This window comes from Martes martes (assembly GCF_963455335.1).
Source record: "Martes martes genome assembly, chromosome: 1".
Lineage (NCBI taxonomy): Eukaryota > Metazoa > Chordata > Mammalia > Carnivora > Mustelidae > Martes > Martes martes.
Window position 1 is genome coordinate 72508111 of NC_137888.1, and position 12219 is coordinate 72520329.

Sequence of the window (12219 nt, forward strand, 5' to 3'; positions counted from 1 at the left end):
AGTGCCATTAGCCACAGCTCTGAACTTGGCACCGCTCTGCTTTGAGGCTGCTCAAGCTTGGATCTCTGAGGATCTGAACTACTCTGTTGACTTTGGACTCCGTGATGGCCTGAAAGGTAGACCTGAGGCAGCTGGACAAGACTTGGGCTTGGCTCCTCAGGCCATAATTCAGGGAAATGTGTCCCACAAATTCCTCTGAAGTAGGAGCCACAAAGCCTGAAGAGTTTGTTTGGGTGGAGATGGGTCTGGAAGCAGTAAGAGGCCTCATCTCAGGAGTCATTCCCATTAATCCTTCATCTCCTACCTGCTTTGCAAATTTCCCCTTAGCCTGTATACCTCAGGCAGCTCCACGCTTCACTAGGGAAAAGTCATTTCACCCACCTGAGCTCCCACCTTGCGGAACAGGTTGAAGTCCCAGGATATTCTCAGAGAGTCCGAGTCCAACAAAAACCAGTCTAAAACTCAGGGACCCATCATGTCTATTACATACCCCTAGTGCTTCCAGTGCAATCCCCACCCTTGTCAGAGTAGGGGTGGGGCAGGTGCCCTGGGAGAGGGGAGGGTGTTGGAATTTATAGAGTTTCATCCTTAGGAGAAACTCATTTGACAAGGAACCACCCAGGCGGTTGAAACAGTGAGGCTTTTCTGTCAGGGCCCCTGAGTGACCCATCAATACCTAAGACCACCCCCCCAAAACACCCACCAGCTCAGGAAATTTTACTGCCCTGTCCCCTGTTACCCGTCCTTTGTTTTGGACACGCCAACTTCTCCAAGACAGATAACTTTGTATAAACTGAGAATTCCTGTTTAACGAGATCATTCTTGCTTTCAGTTTTATTGTGATTTCCAACCTCCCGTTCTTTCACAATGTGATTGTGTTCTTTTCCCATCCCTGTTCTTCCTACCCTCCCCCAGATTCTGGACTTTTTTACACCTGCACTGTTACTCAAAGAGTAAAAATGCCTGGAGATGCCAGGCTCTGGAGGGGAGAGAGAAAAGAAAGCCTGGTGGCCTGGGGCCCAGATGGGGCAGGGCCATCGTGGGGGTGGGGGGAATATGTGCAGCCTGCCCTGGTCTGTGTTTGCGCACAGAGTTGGCGCAGGGGCAGCAATGGAGTCTCCAGCCCTGGTTAGACAATGGGCAGCTGGACAGCTGCAGCTGCCACAAAGGAGACCCTCAACTGAGGCACTGTTTACTTAGTGTCGGGCCTGACCCCAGGTCCGCTGGAGGCCAGTACAGATGCTGATCCCACTCTAGGAACTCGCTTTCACCCCTCCGTGGTCTGCAATGGCCCTTGTGTGTTTGCAAACAACTTAATTGACTTCTGTAATATTCATATGCTGTTGTTGGCTTTGGAAAAATTGAAGGGGAGACTTGTGGGGCAAAGGGCTGAGGCCTCTGGAGGGTTGGCTCCCCTCACACATCCAGACTGCCTGACTGATTATCATGGCTTCTTTCCGGAGGAAGCAGAGAGTCTCTGGCTTTTAAAAATTTACTGTTTTAATTTTCCAGCCTCAATGTCCAGAAGAAGGCAGACAGCAGGCCACGAGCCACTCCACAGATGGTAACAGACCTTCCCAAAGCCTGCTCACACCACTAACACAGACACACGCAACACATTGCATGCTGGGGCAGAGCATTCTCTTTGTGCAGGTAAAGAAGACATTCACCTAAGACTGCTACTGGTCTATTCCTTTCCATGATCTTCTACTAATACACACAGAAATCATGATCCCTGACTTCTCAGTTTGCCTTAAAAAGATAAGTGGAAGTCAGCTAGTCTTTCCTGCTAGATGTATCTAAAAAACAATTAGAATTTGTTTCTTACACATGCAAATTGAGGTGCAGCTGGAAAGGAGATGCCCCACTTTAACTGGGTCTCCCCTGCATTATCTTCCTTTTTGGGGGCCACTCGCTTGGAAAAGCTGCCAGGAGCCCACATCCGCTAAGACAGCTGTTGGGACTGCCCAGAGGGTGCCCTATACCCTGCCAATCCAGGGTGCCCTATACCCCACCCTCGTCCACATCTAGGCCTAAAGATCCTGCCGTCTCCTCCCCATACCAAAACTGCCACACTTTTCCTTTGATAATGTCTTGAGCTTAATTTGTTGAGCCAGCCTAACAGCACTTCCTTCCCCTGACTTCAGCAGATCTCATTTTTCCTAGTGCCCTTGTAGGATCGAGGGTGGGGGTGTGTTTTTCCAGGAGCTTCTTCTATGAGGAGGGCCGGGCTGACACCTGCACTAAGACTTGCTAGAGAAGATAGTTGGAAACCTGGCTGGGGCAGAGGAAGCCGAGTGCCTAGTGCTCCCACTCCTCTTTTTATTCCCCTTCATAACATTGTTCAAAATGATGGTCTGGTGCAGATATGACGAGGCCAGCGCCTCCCTTGAAATGGAAACAGAGGACTGAATAAAGAAGAAAAAGTACTTTGTAGTCAGCATCGTCCATCTTTAATTCAGAGACGCATCTATACTCCAGGGAGCTCTGCCTTTGATCTCTTTGATTTTTTTTACACCAGATCTGTTATGGACTAAAATTCCTAGGTTTTCCATAGAAACATCTCCATTCCTTCGGGATATTGATGTTTTCTTCTTCCTGGGGGTTATGATATGGTAAATCAGATTCAGAAAAGAAGGGACAATGCCAGCATTCATGGGCCTGGGGTGGGGTTTCTCCCCGCCTTCCCCCTCCCTCCCTCCGTCCCTCCCTCCCCCTAAATTCTCTCTTCTCCTTCCCTCCCTCTCTCATTCATTCATATTCATTCATATTCTCATTCTCTCTCTCTCTTTCTGTCTCCCTCCCTCTCTCTCCCGTTCCTTCCCCTCTCCCTCCCCCTCACCAGCCCTTCTCCTCCTCTCCCTCCTTTCTTCCTCCTTTCTTTCTCTGCTTCATTTTCTCCCCGTTGTTCTCGGGGAACCGAAATAGGGTTGTGATTCTGGTCTCTTCAAGCCCTTTCAAGCGTCTTCAACTTTGGCGGTGGCAGCAGCAGGTTGCGTTGCCATGGAGACTGTACTGTATGGCGGAGGCAGGGGCGGCCGCAGCTCGAATCCCCCAAACAATGCCGCGCCAAGTGCAGGTTTCTCGCCCTTTTCCGTGCACTTTTTCCTTCTAATGGGGCTAGTGGCCTCAAATGGGCGCTGTATCTTGACACGACAACAGTCTCTACCCGCTTTCTTCCCCACCCCCTACCCACCCCCCCCCAGCTTTTCCTTCCTCCCTCCAGGTCTTTGATCTATTAAAAATCAAAAGAACAAAGTCACAGAGGAAAGTTGGGTTTTGTTGTGGCTGCCACTGCACAAAATGGGACTCTTCAAACAGAGTGTGGTGGAACCTACGTCTGACAATGCTGATCCAGGATTGGTTGTAACTACAGGTCAAACCGGACAGCTCTATACAAGAGAACGCAAATCCAGGCCTGCCAGGGAGTAGCCAGCTTCTCTGTCCAAAATTGGCTGTAGGCGCTTCTGGCGGTCAGAGACACCTCCAGTCACGTTTCAAGTGCAACATGAGTGAGATCAGGGTTCTGAAGAGGCCCTCAGGTAAGGAGCCACAACGACTTGAAGCTACAATATCTGTTCAATCTTAAATCATCTTACAAAGCCCCTGTGTAGCATTGGACTCTGCCCAAATCTGGACACGCTTGGGCTTCCCCCACAGTGCTTGGCACACAGCAGGTGATCAATAAATAATTACTGGTTGTCCCAGCGGCTGGTGCACTGCCAAACCCTCCACTAGGGGGCAGGAGAGGGGGTTTACCCAACAGGAAAGGGCGGTTAGCCCATGCAAGAGACAACGATATTGTATTGCATACTTGTGATTTGCTAAGAGAGTAAATCTTAAAAGTTCTCATTCCAAGAAAAAAAAAAATGTGTAACTTTGTATGGTGACAGGTGGCAACTGGACTTATTGCAGTGATCATCTCACAGAGTATACAAATATCAAATCATTGTGTTGTACATCTGAAACTAATATATGTCAATTATGCCTCAATAACAAATAAACAACCAACAGCCATACTTTGCCATAAAGGATGATTAGATGGTTGGGGGAAGTGCCAAACTATCTGTAAATAGACACTAAATTCAGGGCCCTCCACCAAATGGGCGTAACATCAATATCTTCATTATGGTTATGAGTCATTTGCCACAACAATTTCTGGTGAAACCATCTCAGAGCCAAAATATATATGGACCATTTTCAAAAAACCAAGACCCTTGTAAGATCATCAACCTAAGCTATTTATAGCATTTCTTTAGATAATATATTCATCACCCTCAACTTAAATGTAGTTGCAATATTAATTGAACTGGTTACATCAGGTCTAATAAGCAAACAACAGGTTTATAGATTGATTTGTCCCATTGAATTTTCTCTTTTGATAGCAGAAAATACAAATAGATTTGCATTATATTCATCTCAATTGCAAGTTAATAAGTGGATTTTTTATATTTCAAAAATTAACTCAGCTTTAGATTCAACATTAAGTATACAATTCCTTTGGCAACCTCTGGTTTTTCCATATTAAAAAATTCAAATTTGAGGGACCCCTAGGTGGCTCAGTCCATAAAATGACTCACTCTCATTCAAAAATATTTTGATACAGGGGCACCTGGGTGGCTCAGTGGGTTAAAGCCTCTGCCTTCGGCTCAGGTCATGATCCCAGGGTCCTGGAATCGAGCCCCACATTGGGCTGCCCGCTCAGCAGGAAGCCTGCCTCTCCCTCTTCCACTCACCTGCTTGTGTTCCCTCTCTCGCTGTGTCTCTCTCTGTCAAATAAATAAATAATTTTTTAAAGTTCAAATTTGAAATAAAATTGGATAAAATCTCCAATTTGAAAAAAGGAATAATATATAGAGATCATGAAGTAGAAGAAAGGAAAACAAGACCAACTTGAAACGTTTAAAATCTGACAACTGGATTGTCTGGGTAGTGTGATCTCTATCCTAACATTTCTCAAGGAGCTAGTATGCTGATGATCTCTTGAAACATTTTAGCAATGTCTGTAATGTTTTTGGCTAGGAAAAAACCTAGAATATGTGCTAGCAAATGGATATTTGACAAAATTAAATTTTTTAAACTTGGAAAAAAGCTATGAATTAACAAAATTTCAGCTTTTTAACTTAATTCTTATTTTTAATAGCAAGATAATCAGAGAAACCTGCTAATGCAATTATGTTTTTTCTGATGTATATTAGAACAGGATAATTATTCATAATGTGAGGCAAGAGGAGGGGGAAATTTTGGGGTGTTAAACTGTTGCTAAGAATCTGTAAACATGAAAGTATTGTACATACTCTGGCTAAGATCTCAAAACTCTAATCCCTAGGTCCAATTCTTCGAAAGCACACTAGAAATTTCTGCCTTGGTCATTAAACCTTGAGAAAATGAGAATGAAAACTGTTGGCAAAATCAGCTGAGAGACAAATGTATAGACATCCTTGGCCCAAATGACCAGGACTTGGGATTTTATATTGTCAAGTAAACTCAAATATGAAATAAACAGTTTAGCATGATGACTGCTTATGGGATGTGTTCTCTAACTGTTAAGCATATCACATAGACACACACAAGTTGAATTTGAAGGATTACATTTTTTCCTGTTTTTCCTCCTTTATGCACATATCTTTGCAGTTTCAATTAAATTTAAAAACAATGTCCTAGGCAATTGAAAAGATAGAGCATGAACTGGTTAGAAGTTTCTAGACCAGTTTCCGGCCTTCAAGAAGGACTGAAGGGAGAAGTCTGTGAGGCTTCTTCACAAGCAGATGGAGAGGGGAAAAGGAAGTAACCATGGTAACCACTACCCAGGTAGAAAAGGTGTTTCCATAGGGCCTGAACCTCTTGTTCATTTAAAAGGAAGTATAACCACACAGGTAGTCAGCAAACTCTCTAAAACACATACACACAAAGATTCATAAACAATAAACCTTACCTAGAGAGAGCAGCACTTTCAGTAACCCAAGACTCAATTACTCCCAATTCTAATCACCATCAGCTTCAGTGAAAATGGTCAGTGAGGGCTTCGGAAAAGATACGTCCTAGACACAACCTCTTATTTTTCCTCCTTCCTCTCATGAAAGAAGTCCTAACCATGAAGATGATTTGGTCATTTTAATTTTTTTTTAAGATTTTATTTATTTATTTGACAGACAGAGATCACAAGTAGGCAGAGAGGCAGGCAGGGAGAGAGAGAGGCAGAAGCAGGCTCTCCGCTGAGCAGAGAGCCCAATGCGGGGCTCGATCCCAGGACCCTGAGATCATGACCTAAGCCGAAGGCAGAGGCTTAACCCACTGAGCCACCCAGGCGCCCCGATTTGGTCACTTTCTGATAAACTAAGTATTCATCAGAGTAAATCCACACTTCCACGGTGTCTTCTGGCTTAAGAAATTTTTAGGGCACAATTGCCATCTAGCCAGCGTCATTCTGCTCTTGAACTTCTATGTTCTTTGGACCTTCCTCTGCCTTATAACTATATCATAAGATCATTTCATACTGCTGAGATCCCATTTAAGTTTCCTCAAAATATGATCCCAGAACAGCAGTTTGTTATCACCTAGAAACTTGTTAGAAATGCAAATGTTCAGGTCCTACCTCAAATCTACTAAATCAGACTCTCTGGGGGTAGGCCCAGCAATCTATGGTTGTTTTGTTTTGTTTTATTAACAGACTCTGGGTAATTCTGAAGCTTATCGAGTTGAAAAACCACCAGTTTAAAAAACCCTACCACCCACCCTGCTGATGGCAATTTTATACTTATGAGTTTGTGTTCCTGAAGTCTAGAGGCAACTAAAGAGTCAAGAATAAGCTGTCTGAAGATGAGAACTGATAGCAGAGAAGTCAAATCAGAGGTTCTGGCCCTGATCTGCTGCTGGTCCAGCCCAGAGCACCGAGGAACAACCTCACCAGTTCCCAGCCCCAGGTGGCTGAGACTTCAGGGGTGAAAAAGGTAAATGGATTTCTCAGAGAGAAGTCCAGAATGGGGGACAGGGAGATGCTGACCCTTAGGTATAGAAGGAAGCAGTGCAGGAAAGAGGGGTCAAAGGTGAAGAACAGGGAGGAGCTCAAATGCCACTGGACAGAAGGCAGTCTGAGGGGGTGTCTTCTGTGCACGAGTGACTGTACAAGTGTGAGTGTGGGGTATGTGTGAGGGGTGCGGGAGATGTGAATATGGTGGGTGTAAGAAGAGGGGAGATGCTAGGGGCATGTGCAGACTGTGGAAAATGAGGAGGTGTGAAGATAGGAGAGTGACCGATGTGAAAGGATGGGGGAGAGGCACAAATAGCAGAGGACTGTGAGAGGATGCACAGGACACAAAGGGTTATGTGCTGAAGAGGTATGCGGTGGTAAGGGGTCCGGGAGGAGTGAGAGAAGTAAGGAGGGTTGAGGAGAGCTGAGGGGCTTGTGGTATTGTGTGTGAGTGGAAGGGGGAGGGGAGGAGGAGTTAGGAATGGGAAGGACTGTGAAGGAGTGAGGAGGTCTGTGAAGGGCTGAAGGAGTAAGAAAGGGTGACAGGGTGTAAGGTTTAAGGGGAGGTGGGAGTAGGTGAATGGGGAGGGTGGAGTGGGTAAGGTGCACCTTGCTCCAAGCTGCTGTGGAAAGACAGGGAGTACAAATGAATAGTGGTTAGCTAAGCACCCAGGACAGAACCAGGAGCCAGGAAAACTTGACTCCTGGTCCCTTGCTCCCCCACCAGCCTGCTTTCAAATAAATCAGAGAGTGAGACCTCATCCCTCCAAATGCTCTGAGTACCTGCCATGCTGGTGCTCCCTGTGGGGATCGGCTTCTGTAAGTGACTGATTAACACTGGCACTTGGCTACGCCCTGTTATCAAACTAAGGGACTCCGGGATATGTCAGGTGAGAATGTGGTTTCCACACCTCTCAGGTGTGGGCACTTTCCTGGACCCTGCACTCCCCCTCTAATGCCTTCACTGCTCACTCCTCCTATAATTCTGAATTCACAACATTTACAATAAAGAGGATGGAGCCTTTCTCAAAACCTGGGATTTTTCCATGATGGTCCATAGGAACAGGTCTTAAAACTCCCTTCCAAATGCCATCTGAAACCCAAGCCCTAGTCAGTATTCCCAAGAATCCCCATTGTCTTTGGTAGGAATAGGTAATAATTGCATTTTGGATGCAATAGGCATTGGAAATCAGAGCACAATTTATTTAATCAGAGATTGTGAATAAAAATGGGGGTAAGAAAGAGTCTTTCTTTCTCTGTACCAAGAAAGTCTAGACCTGTGACCAACTAGGGAATGTCTGGTCTCTGAACTTCAATTTTAGCAAGGCCTGGCTGTTCACATGAACAAATTTGGGCTATTCCAGCTCAGGTTTGATAATAGTTAAATTCGCATACCTCCAAGCCATCTGTAAGTTTTCATGTGCAGAGTAGAGTGGAATTTAATAGCAAGTAATTGCTGAGGAATTTTTAAAACAATATAATCTGTGTCTACATAAATTGTGGGGGAGAATTAGCTTCAAGGAGATAGAATGGGAGGAAGTTCTGGGGTCTCCAGCACCTGAAACCTAAATTTACTTCTTTACCTTAATTTCAATGCATAGTAAAATACAAAGTTTCACACATCCTGGCAGATGACATTTCATAATCAAGCCAGAAAGAAAACTATTAATGTAAATGTTAACATATACTACAGAGTCATCTAAAAGAGTTTACAGTTTCAGTGTCTGGTAATGCAATCATCTTACTTAAATGAATGTTAATTTCATATGCAAATGATTTTCAGCAGAGATTTTCCTCCAATATTCAACTCATAAGAATGAATCAGCTATCTTAATTTTTTGAATATAGATATAAGCAGATTTTTTATACCTTTATTACTACTAAATTTTTTGCTTTAAGAAAAATAACATTACTGTAAAAGCTTAATTATTTCCAAAAACAATAAAAGAAAATCCCTCCTTTCTTCTCCATTAAAGTTGTGATACTTGTTTGTGTAAGAATAGTTTTGGGATTTATGCTATGTTTTTATTTGTATCAATTAATTACTATATGTCCTCTTGAGCACTGCTAGATAAAACCACCTACAGATTTCACAATATAAATATTTAATGGTATATCTGCTCTGGCCAGAAATATGCACAATTTCTAGATGTCTATCATAAATTAATTGAACTGATCCTCTCTCATCTTCAATTTGGTTCATTATAATCGAATAACCAAATGAATGTGTGGACTAAATACTTGAATACTTGATACCTAGGATATATATATGTGTGAGAACTCTATTTTATCTAAGATGTTGATTTTTTTCTAACTTGATGTGTTTTATTAAATATATATGCATTTCAAACTAAGCAAATTTGTAAAATTTTTTGAGTTCCCAAACTGATTTTTACAACTAGCTTGAACCTAAGTTGCTTATATTCATCATCATGGATTATAAATTCTAGGTCCCAGTTCACATATAAGTTTAAATGAATTTCATCTACCACAAGCACAGCTACAAGATAACTAGAAACATATTGCTAAAGGCTAGAAACATATTACTGCCTTGCTTCCTCCGTGTCACTGTAGAATATCTCAGAGAATAGAGTTCTAAAGTGTGCATTTCTATGTATCTTTAATTCCTAAATTCTCTAAGAGATTGAACGAGAAGGGGCAGAGAAGAGACAATCGAGTCATTTTATCTTAAAATGAAACAATTTTTTAAAAAAATAGTTAAGATGGTTACAAGTTTAAGGAAATAAGCAGATACCTTCTGAGAACTGAAATATGATTTCTATGCATATCTAGTTGCTTGCATTTCTAAACCCAAAGCCAAACTACATAGTCTACCCTTCACATTTTCTGCCAAACTTACAGACTTGTTTTTGAAATGGTTCATATCTGACACATTATTAGTTAAATAATGAAGGTAAACTAACAAATCTGATCTGTTAACTAAGAAATTTGTGGGAGGATTATTTAAAAATAGAGGAAGTCTCCTTAATTATTTTCTATATCACCTTGTATTTACTCTTCTTGCAAGCCTCTCCATATTACTTCTCTGCAAGGTGCTTGTTCTTAAATTTATCTTTTCTCTTTTGCATTCTGGTGTTGTTGTTTATACATTTCTGCTACTTTGGTGCATCACCAAAATTTTGTGTGGAATACAGCCTTATTCTGTTTGGGTTTTTTGTTAACAAACTTCCCCCTGCTCTGACTCATAGCCCACCAGAAAGAAGGTATATTCTGCCCAGAAAACAAGAAAAAGGGCTTCCAAGGGAGAACTGGTGACCCACCACCTGCAGATGGTTAAGGGAAGCCTGAAAGCAACCTGGCCAATGTTTGGAGAAAAGCCAGTGGCTCTCAGACATTCAAATTTGTATCCCCAGGTTGTGGCTTGGATTGGTACTGTCCTGGTCAACTGCATCCTCTTGGAACGAAGAAAATAAATACTCCTCTCTCCCAAAGGAATGGCACTCCCTAAAAAGAACACTGCGAGTGTCCCTGTTTTTCTTAATTTGTCCTCCCTGTCTCTGCAGTCCGATCTGCCCCCAGAAATTAAGCCCTCGAAATTGGTGAGATTTTGCCATCTTGCTGGTAATGAAAGGAATTTGGAAAATTCTGAACCCAGCTAGAAACCACAGCCAAAGGAAATTCATCTTTTTTTCTTATGTCAAAGTTCAGGGAAAGGCAGCCTAGGTCTCTAAATCATTTCAAACCTACAATGTGGAAGTTAAAAGAAGGTTTAAACCAATTCTAGATTTTTACAAGATGTTTTCTCCTCCTGCTAAAGTATTTAGTTTTATTGGGGAAAGTATTCAGAACCATAAAGCTCAGGAATCGGTCAAACTTCCCCAGTCCCACCAGGTTCCCAGAGTCCTGAGAGCCTCTTGACTCACAGGCTCCTCCAGGAACAATAAATCCTCCAGGATCTTCGGGTTCATTTCCCCAAACTCCCCATTACTAATTGTCCTGAGCATTAGTCCCTCAGTTTTCCCCACTGTTCCTCTCTCTTGCTTCATTCACTCCCCATCTTTGTGGAAAAGTCATTTGTGAGGGAACTACATTCTTGTGCCCATTTTATCAAAGAAGAATCTGTTGCCTTCCCTAAACATAAACTTTCCTTCACTACCAGTTTTGTTTCCTGGTCATCTTACCGACTTTTCTGAAAAGAAAAGAAAAGAAAGACTGAAGAGAGATGTGTATCCTACATCCAAATTGTCTTGTATTTAACTAGCAACTAGCAATCATCCGACATTAATTTATACGGTTTGTACAAATACCTAAGCTATTTAAAATGCTGCTCTGGGTCGTGTGTGGCAGGGAACATCTATCTGGTGAATAGGCAGTGTCACACGGTAGCATGCTCCCTTGTCAAGGCCGATTGTGTTTTAGGCAAACATTTGCGCAAACATAAAGGCAAAGGTCAAGGACTGTTCAGTCCCAGTATGCGCTAATTCACCTAGCGAACCAATGGGGCAAAAGTTGCATTTTATATGCTCGCCCCGCCAGACCCAGGCGGAGGAGTCGCGCCTGCTCAGGAACAAAATCGACTCCGATGAACCATCAGCTCCCTTGTCAATTTCTCTCCGGCTGCCTAGTCAATTTCTCTCGGCTCGCTCAGAAATAACTGGCAAAGTCGCATTGGCCAACATCTGGATCAGTCCTGCCCAATCTTTGGCGCAGCACGTGCTTATTCCTCGTTCCTGAGTAGGGGAGAACTAATAATAAATAAAATCTGGCTCGCGGCAGACGTTTGCAGGTCGCTGTTTGGTGCTTAAATGAACGACCACTCGGCACGGGCGCCTAATATCCATGCCATGAAATACACAGCAGACTAACAATAGTATTCACACCACTGAACCGAGTCCCAGAGCCTCGGGTTAGTGAGAGCAAAGTGCCTATAACTACGCATTCGTAACACATGTCTGTGGAAATGCGTACGCGCGTGCATGGAGCCGCCTTTCGAGTTTCTTTGGGGCCACTTCCCCGCAATTCAGGGAACACAGGACATTGCTTTCTGGGGAAATATGCTTCTCACACTAATATGTCTACACCATCTCCAACAAATCACTCCTAGCTATTTTCCTAGTACCTGAAAAAAATACAAACAATTTCGAGTGGACGTCAACTTGAGCAACTCGGAAGTGGAATACTTTTAGGGTTAAACAAACGCGCGCGCGCTCCAACCCTAGGGTTTACTTTGCATCAATAATCATCTGGCGAGAACCAATGGCTGAGTTTTTCCAAACCGTCCATTTAAG